The sequence below is a fragment of the Rana temporaria genome, chromosome 5 (genome assembly GCF_905171775.1).
Source record: "Rana temporaria chromosome 5, aRanTem1.1, whole genome shotgun sequence".
Classification (NCBI taxonomy): Eukaryota; Metazoa; Chordata; class Amphibia; order Anura; family Ranidae; genus Rana; species Rana temporaria.
In genome coordinates, this window is record NC_053493.1 from 415,178,727 (window position 1) to 415,188,689 (window position 9,963).

A 9,963-nucleotide genomic window follows, 5' to 3' on the forward strand; every position below is an offset into this window, starting at 1 on the left:
GGGAAATGTACACTGATGACCAATGTAATGAAGAACTTACACTGACAATCAATGTAATGGGGGATTTTACCGCAACAGACAATAAAGGGGGATTTCTACACTGGTCACCAATGTAAGGGGGATTTACACTCACCACCAATTTAAAGGGGGCTTCTACATGGACCACCAATGTAAACTGATCACAAATGCAAGTTTGGATTTTATTAACAATTACCAATATAAAGAGGAGTTTCTACACTGACCACCAATGTAAAGAGGGATTTACACTGACCACCAATGTAATGGGGATTTACACTGACCACCAATGTAATAGGAGCATTCACATTAACCACTAGGGATGAGCTCCGCGTTCGATTCGAACGTATGTTCGACTCGAACATCGGTCGTTCGATCGTTCGTCGAAACTCGAACAAAACGGGTCGTTCGCGCCAAATTCGAGTGACGCAAAACGTCCCATAATTCACTGGGGCGTTGAGCGCTGATGATTGGCCAAGCATGCTGTATGTCCCGCATGCTTGGCCAATCACAGCGCTCAAAAAACGAAGAGCCATAATTGGCCAAAGCCAGGGTGGCTTTGGCCAATTATGGCTCAGGGGGATTAGTACACGCCCCCCACTATAAAAGGCAGCCTGCACGGCTGCCTAGTGTAGTGTGTTGGCGGTTCTAGAGAAGATCAGTCAGTCAGACAGAGAGAGATAGAGAGATAGAGACACAGGGCCTGATTTACTATGCTCTGTGCGCTGCGCTGGTTCATGCCTTAATTAGTACTCCGGGTGGAGGCTTAATTGGGCGCATGAACCAGCGTAGCAGCCGGCGCATTGAAACTAATATGTAAAGCCGCACCGAACTCCCTATAGAAGTCTATGGGAGAAATCAAAAGTGTTCATTTTAAAGGCTAATCTGCAAGTTTTGTCCTAAAAAGTGTTTGGGGACCTCAGTCCTGCCCCAGGGAACATGTATCAATGCTTTTTTTATTTTTTAAAACGGCCGTTTTTTCGGGAGCAGTGAAATTAATAATTCTTAAAGTGAAACAATAAAAGTGAAATATTCCTTTAAATTTCGTACCTAGGGGGGGTGTAATGTCAGCATGTGAAATAGCGCATTTTTCCCGCACTTAGAACTCCCCCTGCACAAAGTGACATTCAGAAGGAAAAAAGTCATTTAAAAATTCACACGCGGCTATAATGAATTGTCGGCTCTGACAATTCTAAAGGGATTCATTCATAAAACAAACAAAAAAATGTGTAGGGGTTCCCCCAAATTAAATTACCAGGCCCTTCAGGTCTGGAATGGATATTAAGGGGAACCCCGCCGTAAAAACCAAAAAAAAAAAAGACGTGCGGTTCCCGGCAAATATCCATTCCAGACCCTTCAGGTCTGGTGTGGATTTTAAGGGGAACTCCACCCCAAATTGAAAAAAAAAATGGCGTGGAGTCCCCCTAAAAATCCACACCAGACCCTTATCCGAGCACGTTGACCTGGCCGGCCGCAGAAAAGAGGGGGGGACAGAGTGCGGCCCCCCCTCTCTCCTGAACCGCACCAGGCCACATGCCCTCAACATGGGGAGGATGTCCCCATGTTGATGGGGACAAGGGTCTCATCCCCACAACCCTTGCCCGGTGGTTGTGGGGGTATGCGGGCGGGAGGTTTATCAGAATCTGGAAGACCCCTTTAACAAAGGGGACCCCCAGATCCTGACCCCCCCCCTGTGTGAAATGGTAATGGGGTACATTGTACCTCTACCATTTCACCCCAAAAAAAATGTCAAAGTGTTAAAAATGACAGTAGCCGGTTTTTGACAAATCTTTTAATAAAATCTTCTTTTCTTCTTTCCTTCGGGTTTCTTCCGCTGCTTCTTTCTTCTCGTTCACATCTTGCCCGACGTGTTCTTCTATCTTCTCCGTCCGTCCTTCAGCCTTCTGGTCCCGCATCTTGCCCGTTGTCTTGTCCTGTCTTCTTCTCCGTCCGCCTCCTCGTCCGCATCTTGGGTCTTCTGCGGTGTTCTTCTCGTCCCGGACCCAGCGTTTGAATTTGATTTGGCCGCCGTTTTCCCGCTCCTGGGACCCGCCCCCCTCTGACGCCACAAGTAAACTCCTTAGAAGGTCATGTGCGTCAGAGGGGGGCGGGGTCGCAGAGCGTCACACAGCGGGGGAATTCAATTTCAATCGCGCCGCCCGGAGAAGAAGTTCCCGCCGTGTCACACTCATGTGACCCCGCCCCCCTCTGACGCCACAAGTAAACTCCTTAGAAGGTCATGTGCGTCAGAGGGGGGCGGGGTCACATGAGTGTGACACGGCGGGAACTTCTTCTCCGGGCGGCGCGATTGAAATTGAATTCCCCCGCTGTGTGACGCTCTGCGACCCCGCCCCCCTCTGACGCACATGACCTTCTAAGGAGTTTACTTGTGGCGTCAGAGGGGGGCGGGTCCCAGGAGCGGGAAAACGGCGGCCAAATCAAATTCAAACGCTGGGTCCGGGACGAGAAGAACACCGCAGAAGACCCAAGATGCGGACGAGGAGGAGACAGGACAAGACAACGGGCAAGATGCGGGACCAGAAGGCTGAAGGACGGACGGAGAAGATAGAAGAACACGTCGGGCAAGATGTGAACGAGAAGAAAGAAGCAGCGGAAGAAACCCGAAGGAAAGAAGAAAAGAAGATTTTATTAAAAGATTTGTCAAAAACCGGCTACTGTCATTTTTAACACTTTGACTTTTTTTGGGGTGAAATGGTAGAGGTACAATGTACCCCATTACCATTTCACATAGGGGGGGGGCCAGGATCTGGGGGTCCCCTTTGTTAAAGGGGTCTTCCAGATTCTGATAAGCCCCCCGCCCGCATACCCCCACAACCACCGGGCAAGGGTTGTGGGGATGAGACCCTTGTCCCCATCAACATGGGGACATCCTCCCCATGTTGAGGGCATGTGGCCTGGTGCGGTTCAGGAGAGGGGGGGGGGCCGCACTCTGTCCCCCCCTCTTTTCTGCGGCCGGCCAGGTCAACGTGCTCGGATAAGGGTCTGGTGTGGATTTTTAGGGGGACTCCACGCCATTTTTTTTTTCAATTTGGGGTGGAGTTCCCCTTAAAATCCACACCAGACCTGAAGGGTCTGGTATGGATATTTGGGGGGACCCCACGCCATTTTTTGGGGGGGTTTTTACGGCGGGGTTCCCCTTAATATCCATTCCAGACCTGAAGGGCCTGGTAATTTAATTTGGAGGGACCCCCTTTTTTTTTTTTTTTTTTTAATGAGCAATGACTCTATTCTTTATAGCCATGAGTACTTTAACCACTTGCCCACCGGGTTAATTCTGGCACTTCTCTCCTTCATGTGAAAATCACAATATTTTGGCTAGAAAATTAATCAGAACCCCCAAACATTATATATATTTTTTTTAGCAGACATCCTAGGGAATAAAATGGCAGTCATTGCAATACTTTTTGTCACACCGTATTTGCGCAGCGGTCTTACAAGCGCACTTTTTTTGGATAAAAATCACTTTTTTGAATTAAAAAATAAGACAACAATACATTTTGCCCAATTTTTTTATATATTGTGAAAGATAATGTTACGCCGAGTAAAATGATACCCAACATGTCACGCTTAAAAATTGCGCCCGCTCGTGGCATGGCGTCAAACTTTTACCCTTTAAAAAACTCGATAGGCGACGTTTAAAAAATTCTACAGGTTGCATTTTTTGAGTTGCAGAGTAGGTCTAGGGCTAGAATTATTGCTCTCACTCTAACGATCGCGGCGATACCTCACTTGTGTGGTTTGAATACTGTTTTCATATGCGGGCGCTACTCGCGTATGCGTTTGCTTCTGTGCGCGAGCTCGTCGCGACGGGGCGCTTTAAAATTTATTTTTGGGGTTTTCTTATTTATTTTTATTTAGTTTTATAATGTTTTACACTGAAATAAAAAAATAAAAAAAAAATGATCAGTTTTCTTCCTATTACAAGGAATGTAAACATCCCTTGTAATAGGACTAGTGTGTGACAGGTCCTCTTTATGGAGAGAGGCGGGGTCAATAAGGCTGGAAAGCATGGTATTGAAAAATAAAAAAAAAAGATCTCATGCTTTCAGCTGCAATCATGTCCGTTCACCACAGTGGTGTAGTGTATAGCACTTTGACCTAGCAGCAAAAGAGTCGTTGGTTCGAATCCCGCCCGTGACAGCATCTGCATGGAGTTTGCATGTTCTCCCTGTGCCTGCGTGGGTTTCCTCCCACAATATAAAAACACGCTGTAAATCGGTTCCGGTCTAAATAAGCCCTAATATGCAGTAGTATATTTAGGTTTGGTTCTGCCCTAGGCCTGACTACATATCTGCACCTCCTAATAGAAAAATTACCCACCCCTTCCTGTCAAAGCCACACCCTGTTTTTGTATAACCCCGCCCAGTAATTTTCAGGGGACCCACACACTAGTTCTGGGGGGGCACTGGATTCCCTTAACCACTTCCATACCAGGCACTTACGCACCTTCCCGCCCAAGCCAATTTTCAGCTTTCAACACTGTCGCACTTTGAATGGCAATTGCGCGGTCATACAACACTGTACCCAAACAAAATTGGCGTCCTTTTTTCCCCACAAATAGAGCTTTCTTTTGTTGTTATTTGATCACCTCTGCGTTTTTTTTTTGCGCAACAACTAAAAAAAGACTGCAAATTTTGAAACAAAAAAACCTTTTTCTTTTTTTAGGTTAATTTTTTTGTAAATAAGTTTTTCTCTTTCAATTACGGGCACTGATATGGCGGCACTGATGGGCCCCGATGAGATGGCACTGATGGACATCGATGAGGTAGTACTGACGGCACAGATGAGGTGGCATTGATTGGCGGCGCTGCTATGCGGCACTGATGGGCACTCATAGGCGGCACTGATGGGCACTCATGGGCGGCACAGATGGGCGGCACTTATGGGTGGCACTGATGGATACTTATGGGCGGCACTTATGGGTGGCACTGATGGATACTTATGGGTGGCACAGGTGGGCACTGATAGGTGGGCACTGTGCATGGATGGGCACTGTGGGGTGGCACTGATTTTCCCAGTCAGTGCCCATTTGTGGGCACTGATTGGCATCTTTTTTCTTATTTTTTAATGCTTTTTGTTTTTTTGGTCTATATTTTTTTTGTTTTTGCACACCCTGGTGGTCCAGGGTGGGCATCCCTGGTGGTCCAGTGTGGTGATCCGAGGGGGGGCTGCGCTGATAAACAATCAGCGCGAACGCCCCCTGTCAGGAGAGCCGCCGATCGGCTCTCCTATACTCGCGTCTGTAAGACGCGAGTGAGGAAGAGCCATCGATGGCTCTTCCTGTTTACATCGTGATCAGCCGTGATTGGACACGGCTGATCACGTGGTAAAGAGTCTCCGTCTCCGTGAGAGACTCTTTACCGAGATCGGAGATGCAGGGTGTCAGACTGACACCCCGCATCACCGATCGCCGCGCTGCGTGCCCCCACAGGCGCGTGCGGCATGAAATCCTGCAGGACGTCCTGTCAGGATTGTGTAACCACTTCCCGGACGTAAATCGGCCATAGGCTGGGCGGGAAGTGGTTAATTTGCATAGTTTTTCTCTCACTTCCTGTTTGGCTATGGGGCAGGAAGTGAAGGCAAATCTCCCCAATTGGACACAGATAATACAAAATAAACTGACAGGGCCTATAACCCTCCCTCACTCTATCCAAAATTAAAGAAAATAAAACTTGTTGATTATAGTTCTTGTCAGGGGCGGACTGACCATTGAGTCACTCGGGCACTGCCCGAGGGCCCCATGCCACTAGGGGGCCCCATCCGGGTTGCCAGGCTCAGTAAAACCAGGGACAGTATGTAAAAATCTGTGTTTTTTTTAGATCTGTCCCTGATATGTCCGAAAATGACATGCTTTTAATGTGAATATCCCAAGATTTTAGCTGCCCGCCTCTGCACTACCTCCTGGCGTGGTGGTCATCTGTAAGCCAGAGGGGCCCCATAATCTTCTATTGCCCGGGGGCCCCATGAGTTGTCAGTCCGCCCCTGGTTCTAGTTTAAGCACAAATTTCATAGAGTTTTATTGAGAGCCCTAAGAAAATATAACCATGCCAATAGGCCAGGATAGAGCGTTGCTAATATGTAGGAATGTGTGTGTTAGAGCACCCCACCCAATGTTAACTAAAAAATTATTAATTTGCAAATAAGTATTATCTGCTCATTTTTTTGGGGATGTCTGCACCCCTGATAGTGACAACATTTGTGAGGTGTCTTCACCCTTTCCAATTCATTCACTTCCTGTCACATAGCCAAACAGGAAGTGAGGGTAAAACCTTACTAATATATTTTCTTGTGGACACAGAGATCAATCTAAATAGTTTCCCATTATGTAAATTGCACTCTAGCATTTTGCTGTGTACACCCCAAATTATTAGGGATCTTGGACTTTGGGGTCCATTTACTAAAGGCAAATCCACTCCTACAAGTGCAAAGCAAGGAAGAAAACAAAACAACTTTGCTTCTACAGGATTGGATGTTAAAACCATCAGTGCTTCCTCTCTGATTTTCAGCAACTATGCTTGTACTGCAGAGTGGCTTTGCCTTTACTAAACCCCAAACTAAATAATCATTTGGGGCAGGGATCCTCAAACTACGGCCCTCCAGCTGTTGTAGAACTACACATCCCATGAGGCCTTGTAATGCACTGACATTCACAGACATGACTAGGCATGATGGGAATTGTAGTTCCTGAACAACTGGAGGGCCGTAGTTTGAAGACCCATGATTTGGGGTGTACACAGCAGTGCTGGAGTGCAATTTGCTTAATGGGGACACTAGTTAGATTGACCGGTGTCCCCAAGAAATGACACTGGTAGGGTTTTAACCTCACTTCCTGTTCAGCTGTGTGACAGGAAGTGAAGCCAATTTTAAGAAAAGGGACACAAAGCTCAACACAAAAATAAAAAAACACAAAGCAGGGGTTCTAACACTCACTTGGCTTCCCTCAAACACCCACAATTTGAATAGGATTGCCTTGCGCTAGATTTAAGCACAGTGCTGTAAATCAGCACGTCAAGCCTGTCCACCAATAGCAAACCCCCCCCCCCCCCCACAGGCCATGTTTGCAGGTTTTCCTTCATCTTGCACATGTGCTTTAAAATAGTCTGGACAGCAATTCTTGATAAGAGAAATCCCCAAAACATGTCCTGTCGGGGGTACTTGAGGGCTGAGGACCACTGCAGAATAAATAAAATACTTACCAGTTTTTGTCTTTAAAGTCAGGGAGAATAAACATGGCAAACATTTCATGATTACACACCAGGAAAGAAGCTTAGACAAAAATCACACATAATTTGTTAGGCCCAAACCTAGTTCAGCTGCAGCTGTCAACATATGTAGCATGAAAAAGTAACAAAAGACAAACTTAACAATTTTAAAGTAATTTTTATTGGTCAACAAAACAAGGAAAGCAAAAAAAGACAAACAAACAAAAATACATTTCAAAATTCTAATTAACCATAGCTTTACACATTTTTCATAAAATAAGGCCACATAGACAAATACATCAAAGTGAACATCATTTAAAAATAAACCAAAACCATTGGCAAAATAAAACAAAACCCATGCAACAAACCACATTTGTGTTTAGCAACAGCATTTCTGCCAGCCTGCCCCTTCTGAGGGCAGCTGAGGACTGATCGATCCAAGCTTTTTATAACAGTGCTAGTAATGAAGCAATTGAAATCACATGACCAAATTGCAGTCTCTAGTTTGGGTGAGCTTGTAATTGGGCACACCTGCAATTAACCCAAACCACGCTCTATGAGCATCCAATGAGTGTTTTTCACCTTTTAAAAAGAAAGGATATTTTTTTTCTAAGTGTTTGAGCATGCTCAGTTCATCACACATGTAGGAACCAAGCTGCAATGGAATGAGAGCTTTTTTTTTTTGGTTTCCCCTGATCTGATGCTTTCCAGCCTGAAGGGGAGGTGTTAAAGACAGAAGTAAACACGCACATTTAATAATCTATTTGTGTGAAAAAAAAGGTTGCCAATTTTGTTTGGGAGCCACGTCGCACGACTGCGCAATTGTCAGTTAAAGCGACGCCGTGCCGAATCACAAAAACTTGCCCGGTCATTGACCAGAAATATGGTCCGGGCTCAAGTGGTTAAAAATTAACAAAACACAAAAGTGAGCCCAATTTTTGGGGATAATGTGAAAGATGATGTTACACTGAGTAAATAGATACCTTACATGTCACGCTTTACTATTGGAAACACTCCTGCAATGGGGCCAAAATGAATTCCGTGAATATCCCCATAGGCGACCTTTTTCTTTTTTTTCCAGGTTACCAGTTTATAGTTACAAAGAAGGTCTAGTGGTAAAAGTATTGCTCTCGCTCTAATGCACGCGTCAATACCTCACATGTGTGGTTTGAACGATGTTTATATATGTGGGCGGGACTTGCGTAAGTCCCGCCCACATATGTAAAAATTATTTTTACTTTTTGCTATAATAAATATCCCCAAAAATATATATTCAAAAAACTAAAAAAAAACTCAGTTTAGGCCGATACGTATTCTACATCTTTTTGGTTCCAAAAAATCGCAAATAGCGTTTAGTGTTTGGTTTTTGCAAAAGTTATAGCGTCTACAAATTTTTTTTTTTTGTTGTTTTAACTAGTTATTGGGGCGATCAGCGATTTTTATCGGTACTGCGACATTATGGCGGACACATCGAACAGTTTTTTGGAACCATTGGCATTTTTCTAGCGATCAGTGCTGTAAAAAATGCATTGCTTACTCAAAAAATGCCACTGGCAGGGAAGGGGTTAACACTAGGTGCGAGGGAGGGGTTAAATATGTTCCCTGGGTGTGTTCTAACTGTAGGGGGGGGTGGGACTGACATGTGTAAATGACAGATCGCTGTTCATGAAGGGGAACTCCAGACCCCCCCAAAAAAAAATAAGGTGGGTTCCCTCCAGGTGCATACCAGGCTCTTAGGCTTGGTCTGGAACATAAGGGGTTAAACCGGGGCCCAAAAAAATAGCGTGGGGTCCCCCCCAAGATCCAAACCAAGCCCTTATCCCAGGCACGCAGTCTGGTCAGACAGGAATGGGGGTGGGGACGAGCGAGCGCCCCCCTCCCTCCTGAGCCATACCAGACCACATGCCCTCAACATGGGGGAGTGTGTGCTGTGGGGGAGGGGGGCACTGCCCCCCCACCCCAAAGCACTCTTGCCCCCATGTCGATAGGGACAAGAGCCTCTTCCCGACAACCCTGGCCGTTGGTTGTCGGGGTATGCGGGCGGAGAGCTTATCAGAATCTGAGAGACCCCTTTAATAAAGGGGTCCCCAGATTCCGGCCCCCCACCCTATGTGAATGAGTATGGGGTACATCGTACCTCTACCCATTCACATGGGGGAAATGTAAAGTAAAAAAAAAACACCACACAGAATAAAATATTTTATTAATCTGCTCCGGAGCCCCCCCTTTCTTCTTTAGCTCTCTTAGAAGGGGGGGTTTCTTCTCTCCCGATCTTCCGCCGGGACCCTGGGCTTCGGTGATTGCTGCCGGGGGAGGGCGCCATCCCTCGGTCCTCTCCGGAGCCTTCCGCCGGATGCCCCCACCCCATTTAAGCTCTTTTTCATTAGGGAGGGGCATCCGGACTTCGGGGTCTTCTGCCGGGGGATGGCGCCTATCCCCCGGTCTTTCCGGTGCCTTCCGCCAGGGTTCCGGTCTTCCTGGTCTTCTGCCGGGGGTGCGCCAACTCCCCGGTCTTTTCTCTTCTGTCTTCTCTGCTCCCTCTTCTGCCTGGCTCCCCCGCGGAGCCAGGGCTTTCTTCCGTCTTCTTTCTTCTCTCTTCCTTCTTCTGCCTGTCTCCTCCGGGAGCCCAGGGCTTGTCTCCGCTGTCTTCTTCCTTCTCTTCCATTCGATGTTGACACGACGAGGTTCGGCGCTGACATGCCGTGTCAGCGGCGGGCATGGACTT